Raw genomic sequence first — 10,478 nt, 5'->3', positions numbered from 1 at the left:
ATCCAAATCTCTTCATTTTCAAGAATTTTTTTAGCTTTTTTGGGTCTTTTGCACTCTCATATCAATTATAGCATCAGCTTGCCAATTTTTGCAAAGAAGCCAGCTGGAATTTTGCCAGGAATTGTATTGATTTTGTAGATCAATTTTAACAATATTAAGTCTTCCAATTCATGAACACATGATATCTTTCCATTTATTTCTTTCAGTGAAGTTTTGTAGCTTTCAGTGTACAAGTCTTGCACTTTTTTGTTAAACTTGTTTCTTTTTTTCTATTCAATGTTTATTAAGATTTCAGTCAATGTGTTAAGGCAAGAAAATAAAAATTAATAAAAAGGTACAAACATTAGAAATAAATAAAAATGTTATTATTCATAGGTGATATAATAGTGCTCATAGAAAACCCAGAACAACTGCAGGTAAATTTTAAATTTGTTTCTTAGTATTTTATTCTTTTTGACACTATTTTAAATGGAATTATCTTCTTAATTTCCTTTTTGGATTTTTCGTTGCTGGTGTATAGAAATAAAACTGGGTTTTGTGTGTTGATTTTGTAGCCTGCAAATTTGTTGAACTTGTTTATTAGCTCTAATAATTTGGGGGGGTTTCCTTAAATTTTTAAATATATAATATTATGTCATCTGTGAACAGAGATCATCTTAATTCTTTATTTCCGATGTGGATGGTTTTGTTTCTTGTTCTTGCCTAATTTCCCTGGTTAGAACTTCCATTACAATAATAAATAAAAGTGGAGAAAGTGCCTATCTTGTCTTATTCCTGATCTAGGGAGAAAGCATTCAGTCTTTCCCCATTATGTATGAAGTTAGATGTAGGTTTTTCATAGATGTCCTTTACCAGATTGCAGAAATTCTCTTGTATTTCTAGTGCGTTGAGTTTTTTTTTTTAATCATGAAAGGGTGTTCAATTTTGTTATCTATTAAGATGATCGTGTGATTTTTTTTCTTTTTTTCTCTTAATATAGTATATTACACTGACTGATTTGCATATGTTCAGCTTTATATTCCTGGGATAAGTCCCACTTGGTCATAGAGTATAATTCTTTTTATATATCGCTTGATTCAATTTGCTTGTAGTTTGTTGAGAATGATTGCATCCTTATATATTTATAAGGATTATTAATTTTTTCTCATGTCTATCAGACTTTGGTATCAGGATAATAATACTGACCTTATAGAATGAATTGCAAAGTGTTTCCTGTTCCTCTATTCTTGGGAGAATTTGTGAAGAATTGGTGTTAATCTTTTTTTGAAAGTTTCATGGAATTAGTTAGTGAAGCCATCTGGTTCTGGGCTTTTCTTTCTTTCTTTCTTTTTTAAAGCTCCCATGTAGTCTCTTTTTTTTTAAAGATTTTATTTATTTATTCGAGGGAGAGAGAGAGAATGAGCAGGGGGAGGGGCAGAGGGAGATGCAGACTCCCCGCTGAGCAGGGAGCCCCACGTGGGGCTTGATCCCAGGACCCTGAGATCATGAGATCATGACCTGAGCTGAAGGCAGATGCTCAACCAACTGAGCCATCTGAGCTTTTCTTTGTGGGAAGTTTTTTGGTTACTAATTTAATCTCTACCTAGTATAAACCTACTCAGATTTTCTATTTCTTCTTGAGTCAGTTTCAGTAGTGTGTGCCTTTCTAGGAATGTGTCCATTACATCTAAATTTTCTTTTTCTGAATGGTGACCAGCTCCAGGCCTTTGGTAGGCCTGCGGGAACTAAGGCTGTGGTCTCAGGGTGTGGGACCTGGACTGCATCTTTTGGAGAGAAGCGTGGGCTCCAGCTGGCTCTGTCCACAGAGGTCTGGCCCCTGTTAGCGCTGGAGCACATTTTCAGTGGCTGCAGCTGCAAGAGGTTTCTCAAAGACTTAGTCTTAGCTTTGGTCTTCCTATCTTCACCTCCATCCACCATGCCTAGCGACAGATCCATTTTGCCAAAGCATGGCTGGCACCATGACATTGTCCTGCTCAGACACCTTCAGCGACTGCCCTCTCACCATAGCATAAAATCCAACCCCCTTTGCTGGGGTCCATTTCGCACTAGTCCATTCTGGGCTCTGCTCCCTCCCCCAGGTATGGCTTTCACTCTTCCTAGCTCCTATCCCATCTTCTGCATTGTGATCTTGCAGTTTCCAGAGCCTGTGTTGTTCTCCTTCCTCTCTGCTTAGCCAGTCATGTCTCTTCCCCTAGGCCTCAGCCCCATCACCTGCGAAGGCCCCATCCTCCTAGGAACGCTGAGCACTGCTCTCTGCTCTAGTCATTTGGCACATATCAGAGGATGAGTCCCTCGTCACAGCACTTGTATTCTTGGCTTCGACTGTAATTTGTGTTTTCCTGGGCATAGCCCTGTCTCCCTATCTTTGTGGGCATAGACCAAGTTTTATGCTCTTTTTGATCTCCCACAGGGCCTGGCCCAATCCTGGGTGTTGGCTAAAGGGGAGATGGGCCCAGGCTGCCTGCCCCTTCTTCTCATATCTCCCTGCAGCTCCGCAGTTTCTGATGGCTGCTTTGTTTTCAGCCTTGGGCCTCCCCCTCCCCAACCCCTTTTCTTGTCCTTCACTAGAAGCTCTTAGCACCATTTAGTAGTTTGCTTTTATTAATCATTTTGATGGTTCTTCCTTGGACCCTCTTCAATTTCTCTGAAATTAATCAGTCCAGAGGCAGCCAAGAAAAACCCTGAGAAGTCAGAGAATTTTGCCTTTCATACGACCCTCCCTCAGATGGTTTTGCATTGTCTGCAATTGAGCCAGACAGCCATTGTTTTTGCTAACTCTCCCCTGAGATTAAACTTGACTAAAAGGCTTGTAAATGTCCTTCTCAAAATGAAAAAAAAATTCTTGATTGCCTAATGAGATGCTCTGAGTTCCCAAACCTGAGTAGCTGGAAGCTGGGACAAAGTGGTTGTTCTAAAATAGAAGTGCATTTCCTGGGGCTCAAACAAGGGTAGTGGGAACTCATCCTTGGGGAAGGAAGTCTCTTTCTTCGTCCTGGTTCTGCAAACATACCTAAAATGACACATTTTAAGAGAGAAACTAACAAATTAGAGTTTGCTCTGAAGTCAATGCTCAGACACCAAAGAATCATACTAGACTCTTATTGACCCACATCTAGTCCTGTCCATTCCACTCTCCTCCCTCTCCTTATAATTGAAACATGAATGATTTTAATAGCTTCCTCTCTGCTTTCCCTGCCTCTCTATTCTAGCCCCAAATCCAATCACCCTACTCACTAGAGTCAGGACTCTTTACAAAAGCAATTCTGATCTATAGTAACTTCTCTGTTTAAAACTCTTTACTGAAAACCTACACTGTTAGGGACACATTCCTCCTCCTCCTCCTTTCTAGTACCATTGTCACCCCACCCCAATTCCTCCCACAATAAGATGCAGTCCTTCTCTGCCTCTCCCACTCTCAAGGGACCCCACTCTAAAAGAACAACATTTCCGGGGCATCTGGGTGGCTCAGTTGTTGGGCATCTGCCTTCGGCTCAGGTCATGATCCCAGGGTCCTGGGATCGAGGCCCGCATCGGGCTCCCTGCTCTGCGGGAGGCCTGCTTCTCCCTCTCCCACTCCCCCTGTTTGTGTTCCCTCTCTCACTGTGTCTCTCTCTGTCAAATAAATAAATAAAATCTTAAAAAAAAAGAAGAAGAAAGAAAACTCAGTAAAGTGTAGATGCCTGGGCTGCACCGCCCCCCAGAGACCTGGTTTTAGGGGGTCGGGGTGGAGCCTGAGAATTTGCATTTTTAACAAAGCTCCCAGGTGGTTCTGCCATAGGTGGCCTGTTGCTCTGTGGACCATTCTTAGAAAATGTTGGCAGGGTAGAGTCTATATGCCTTGCATAATTGGCATGTCTATTGTTATAGTCATCGGTCACTTGCCTCTAGGCTGCTCATCCCCACTCTTGCCAAAACCCATCCTGCACATCGCTGGAGTAATCCTAGTAAAACACAAACCTGAGTTTCCCACCTCTTTGCTTAAACCCCTTCTCTTACTGCATATTATTTTCAAAATACATCCACATTCCTTAGTTGGGATTAAATGGTTCTTTGTGCTTTTGCTTCTGCCTCAAGGTTTGCTCCTGCTGCTTCCCATTTACTCTTCATCTCCATACCTCAAATAGCGTTTGGTGCAGGGTAGACACTGGACGAATACTGATTTACTACTATGAAAATGATGGGCTTAAACATGCCGTATTTTACTGAGGGACGTAGGAGATTTCAAGTCATGAAAATAATACCTGTGAGAGACAAAGCTGTCTTCAAATATTGGAAGATCTACGTCATGTGAAACACTTGTTTTGAATGGCCCTAGGACCAATCAGTGGAAGTCATAAGAAGTCAGAATTTGATTCCATATAAGGAAGGGTGTGCCATCTTTGCAAAGATGTAGTCATCCGCATTGTTAAATAATAAATTCCCTGTCACCTGCAGTATTCCAGCATTGATTCAATGATCACTTGGCAGGGATTTGATGAAAGTACTCAAACATGGAGTGGAATTTGGAAGAAATTACCTACCATTCTTGAAATAAGATTCTGTGGGGGAAAATAAAGGTAAAGGGGAAAAGGAAAGAAAATGAACTCTCCATTCCAGGGAAGTAGAGTATTGGGATTTATGTTATCATGCACACTATACCTATATACATCATACCTGGAATACCTGTTTTCTATACTATGGGATAGATTAAAAAGTAATATCCCTTATTTTTTTTCTTTTATGATCCAGTAAGTAATTTAGCCTCTTACAATGTCTGTGGGATATCATTATAAACATTACTTCTCATTATAATATTGAAATGTGCAAATGCCAGTTAAGAAATATCTGCCAGAATTTTAGATAAATCAGCTTTTACTACTGTAACTAAAGAAGTGTTCTAGAAGAAAAACAGTAAAAAGTGCGTCATGCAGAGAAACAATGATTCTCCAGCTCAATTTAGTATGTTATAAAAAAATTTCACTGGGACAAAGAGCCATGACAATATAAAGAATAATACTACAGATCAGGAAACTCACTTGGCTGAGATTTTAGCTAATAACAAAAACTAACAACTCCTATACAATTTAACAGCAATTTTCACAATTGATTGCCAATGACCATTTTTCCTTTTGCATCTTCACATAAAAGGAACAAGGAGAATACGGGATTGAAGAACAGAATTTTAAAAACCTTCCTTCAGGTACCTCTTTCCTTCCTTGTTCTTTTTATTAGGGACATTTAGATTTTAGTCATTTGAGTAATTTTTAATCACACTTTTTAAAGACTCAGGATGCTAACAATGACTGCTCTGATTTCAATGATTTTCAGTAGATTTTCTTTATTTAGTAAGACAAAGCCTATTGGGGAGGCATACCTTCTCAGTAGTTCTTTCCTTGGGAGGAATAATATGGAAATGACTGATTCTAAAGAAATTTCTCCCAGGCAAGAGCTGCTTGCTGCTCCTTACTTCTTCCCCTTCCACTGTCTGAAGCCTAAACCCTGCTTTGCTTAGAACCTTTCCTTTCCTTACCCCTCTGGTTTCATTCCCTGCGCTCCCCCATCCCTATCTCTTCTGCATCTCTCAAACAACATAAGACAAATAAGTGCTGGGAATCTATTGTATAGCATGGGAACTATAGTTAACAATAGTGTATTTTAAAGATTTTATTTATTTATTTTAGAGAGAGAGGGAGAGTGAGCTCACAAGAGTGGGGTGAGTGGCAGAAGGAGAGGGAGAGGGAGAATCTCAAGCAGACTCCCCGCCGAGTGCAGAGCCTGATGTGGGGCTCAGTCTCAGGACCCTGAGATCATGACCTGAGCTGAAACCAAGAGTTGGATGTTTAACAGACTGAGCCACCCAGGCGCCCTAACAATACTGTATTTTATACTTAAAAGTTGCTGAGAGGGTAGAGCTTTCATGTTCTCACCATAGCAACAGCAGCAACAACAAAATGTTAATTATGTGAGGCAAAGGATTGTTAACTAATCTTATTGTACTAAGCTTTTTGCAATATATACATGTATCAAGTCATCACATTGTATACCTTAAACTTACACAGTGTTATAGGTCAGTTATATCTCAATAAAGCTGGGGAAGAAATGAAAAAAAAAATCCCGGTCCCAGACAGTGAAGTGTCCTGAAAACAGCACTGGACTGAGAAATAGGAGATGAGTTTTCTAAGGCCTGACCTGTCACTTCAGGAATTTGTCTAACTTCTCTGGTCCTCAGTTTTATTATCTATAAAAAGAGGGGATTTGGGGGCGCCTGGTTGGCTCAGTCGTTAAGCGTCTGCCTTCTGCTCAGGTCATGATCCCAGGGTCCTGGGATCGAGCCCCACATCGGGCTCCCTGCTCAGCTGGGGAGTCTGCTTCTCCCTCTCCCTCTGCCTGTCGCTCCCCCTGCTTGTGCTCTCTCTCTCTCTCTCTGTCAAATAAATAAAATCTTAAAAAAAAGAGGGGATTTGATTACCTGATGTTAGAGTCGGTTCCAAAATTTGACCTAAAGTAGCCCACCCATCATCATGCTCTCTGCGCCTCACTTGAATCATCTTCCATCTTTCAAAGCTCCTGTAAGACTCTTGTTTGTTTTAAAGGGGGCCTTTGCATCTATTAAATACTGTAATCCTTTACCAACTATGTCACAAGAACCTGTGCTGTGAAGTTCTTTTTAATAATTTTTAATTATTAAACTCTGGGCACATTTAAAATTCAATGTAAATAATGCAGTAATAGTCATGAAAAGAGAAAAAAATGTTCTCTGGAAATCTATTTTTATTCATAGTGTGAAATCAATATACTAATACCAGATGGGGAGCAATGGATTAATATCCTGAAGAAAAGAAAGAATTTTTTTATCTACTCTGTGCCAAGCACAGATTATTTCTGGTGATCCTCACAAAAACCTGTTATTGAAGACATTTTCTTCCTACACAGCTGAAGAAACTGAAGCCCAGCAAGGTTATGTAACTAGCCTAAGGTAACACACCTATTTAGTGGTAGGACTGGGATTTGAATCCTGGAGATTAAAATGTACGTGTTTACAATATTGTGAATATACTAGCTGCCACTAAATTATACACTTTAAAATGCTTAATGTTGCTATGTGACTCTTACCTCAAAAGGCAAAAAAAAAATTAAATCAGAAAAAAATGTACAGATCTTCCTCCACTGACAATGGGGTTATGTCCTGATAAACCCATCATAAGTTGAAAATATCATAAGAAGAAAATGCATTTATGACACCCAACCTGTGGAACATCAAAGCATAGCCTAGTCTACCTTAAACGCTCTCAGAACCCTGAACAGCAGCCTACGATTGGGCAAAATCATCTAACACAAAGCATATTGTAAAATAAAGTGTTGATTATCTCATGTAATTTATTGAAAATAGTACTGAACATGAAAACCAGATGTTTTTAGGGTACAGAATGGTTGTCAGCATATGGGTCGTTCACCATCATGATCTCATGGCTGACTGGAAGTCCTGGGTTGTTGTCACTGCCCAGCTCATGAGAGTATCTATCACCTATTGCTAGCTTGGGAAAAGATCAAAATTTAAAATTCAAACCATGTTTTTTGCTGAATGTGTCTCTTTTGCACTAGTGTAAAGTCGAAAAATCCTAAGTCAAACCATTTTAAGTCAGGATCCTCTGTATGTGTTTATAGATTGTGTCAATTTAACTAACAATATGGTAAATCACAGTATGGTAAACTGGAAAATGCTTAGGACTCAGCTCTTTGACTAGCCAGCTATGTGCCCTGGAACAAATCATTTCACCTCTCCAGAATTCAGTTTTCTAGTCTATAAAATAAGGGAGAGGGAGATTACATGGATGATTTCTAGGCGCCCCTTCAGCTCTTTCAGTCTGTCCTCTACTTAGTGTCTACGGCAGAATACTATCTGGTCTTCATTGCCCTCTTGTGGGTGAAAGATGAACTGTAACTATCGCTGTATTTGTACAAGATTTCGAAATAATCACCTCATTAAAATAACAACACTAAATCCAAATCAAACCAGCCATTTGGCATCATGCAGATAAAAAAGCTGGATGAATGAATATTATGCTTGCCACCATTTTTTCTATCATGGTTACACAAGCTTAGACTCATAACCTTTCTAAATAAAAATAAGTATATAGTTCCATGTGGTCAGGAACAAAGGACAGATCAAGTAGACATTTTTCTCTCCCCTACCCACCCTAGTTTTCTATTTTATTAGAACATGAACTTTTCAATAATCTGTCAGTGTTTTTAAATATCGTAAGCGAAATTAAAAGGGAAGACATATGGGAGAGGATTGCAGAAAATCTGCAGTATAGATATGATCAAACGTTAATACCCATAATATATAAAAAAAGAGCTTCTAGAAATCAATTAAGAAAGAAAAATGAATGTTTCCTACCCCAAATGGGCTAAGGACCAGAATAGGTTATTCACTCAAGAAAAAAATAAAAATGGTCAATAAATGCATGAACAACTATTTACTCTCAAAGGATGAAAAATATGCAAATCAAAACATGAGATCATTTTTCATCCATCAAATTAGGCAAATGTGGTTTGAAAGGAAGATAATATTCAATGAGTGATGGAGTGTTTAGAAAAATAGGCCTCTTATGCTACTGGTGTTTATGTAATTTGGGACAACTTTCTAGATGGCAATTTGTCAATATACATTAAAAGCCATACAAATAGTCATAATCTTTGACCCAGAAATTTTACTTATAGAAAATAGAGATGTGAATTAAGATTAATATAATGGACATTAACTGCTGTTTTATAAAGGGAGACAGTTGGAAAACAATCTAAATGTCCAGCATTAAGTGTTTGATTACATCTACTATGGTAAATCCTTCAATAGAATATTATGCAAGCATTAAATACAGTTCCTAGAAGAATATGTAATGACTTAGATGAAAGTCCAGTATATGTTAAATGAAAGATTACAATTAGTGTGTTTTTATTATATAAATATATTTTATTATTATATAAATATAATATTTATATAATATAAATATATTAATATATAATATAAATATATAACACATATTTATATTTTATATTTATATAATATAAAATAAGTGTATTTTATTATATAAATATATTAAAATTAAAATCTGGTTACCTCAGGGTAATAGGATTACAGATAACTTATTTTCTTTATCTTGCTTTTCTGTTTCTTTTGTTCCTTAGTTTTCTTGTTTTATTTTATTATTATTATTTTTTTTACCATGGATGTATTTAACTTCTGTAATCAGAAAAAAAAAACAAACTAAAGACAAGTTTTTAAAGTTCTTACTGGTGACACTGTTTTCTCATTGGGAACAAATGGAAAAAGAGATGATTCAAAGTTTATACCAACCCTTGTTCATCTATAAGAAGACTCTATATTGAACAATATATTACAGAACCCACCCTTGGATATGTTGATTTTAAGGCAGCCAAGAACAATAAAAGAGAAGAGATAAGCCTATCTCTTGCTTCCTCACGAATGTACCACAGGAAGGCATGATTTGTATTTTTACTCTAATCAATACAGCTAATGTTGAATTAAGAGCTGTTTCATTCAGGCAGCATTTCTCAATCCATTTGATCAATCAATTAAGTAGAAGCACAGCTTGGCTTGTCTGGCTAAAATTCAGGGAGGCTAGAGTGAGACTCATTGCACATTTACCCATAATTCATAAAGCATGAAAGGAATTGACAGATTACTCAAAAATACATATACTTGCACTCACAAAACCCACCACTTAAAAAGTACTTAAATATGGCTGAATCAAAATTTTCTATATTGCTTTGGAGAAGACCAAAGTGATTTATAAGCTTCCTATATGACTAAAGATGACAATTCCTTCACATCTTGAGTTGTGAAGACACTTATTCTCACCGGGAAAGCACTTTAGTAACCCTTCACCCCCTCAAAAAAACCTCACACAAACATCACCACCTCCACCAGCAAAATAAAAGATCCTTGCTCAACATTTTTTGAAACATATCAATGAAGGGACTTTTAAAAATTTCTTTCATTCTTGAAATATACCTAGCTTCTATCATTACCCCTTCCTTCTCTTAAAGAGAAGGGAGTAAAGAATAAGGGCTTCATTGGTGATGGTAACCTGAAATAATTAAAAAAGACAGCAAAAAAAAAACCCCACCTGAGGTGAAGGGTATGTTAATTAGCTTGATTATGGTGATGATTTCACAGTGCATATATACATCAAATTGTCAAGTTGAACACCTTAAATATATACAATTTTTTAAAATTTAAAATAAATTTAATTAACATATAGTGTATTATTAGTTTCAGAGGTAGAGTTTAGTGATTCATCAGTTCTGTATGACACCTAGTGCTCATTACATCAAGTGCCCTCCTTAATGTCCATCACCCAGTTACCCCATCCCCCCAACTCCCCTCCAGCAACCCTCAGTTTTTTCCCTAGAGTTAAGAGTCTTTTAGGGTTTGTCTCCCTCTCTGATTTCGTCTTATTTTTCCTTCCCTTCCC

Source organism: Zalophus californianus, chromosome X, assembly GCF_009762305.2.
Source record: "Zalophus californianus isolate mZalCal1 chromosome X, mZalCal1.pri.v2, whole genome shotgun sequence".
Lineage (NCBI taxonomy): Eukaryota > Metazoa > Chordata > Mammalia > Carnivora > Otariidae > Zalophus > Zalophus californianus.
The sequence above is the reverse complement of the archived record's forward strand: the minus strand, read 5'-3'. Positions refer to the sequence as shown.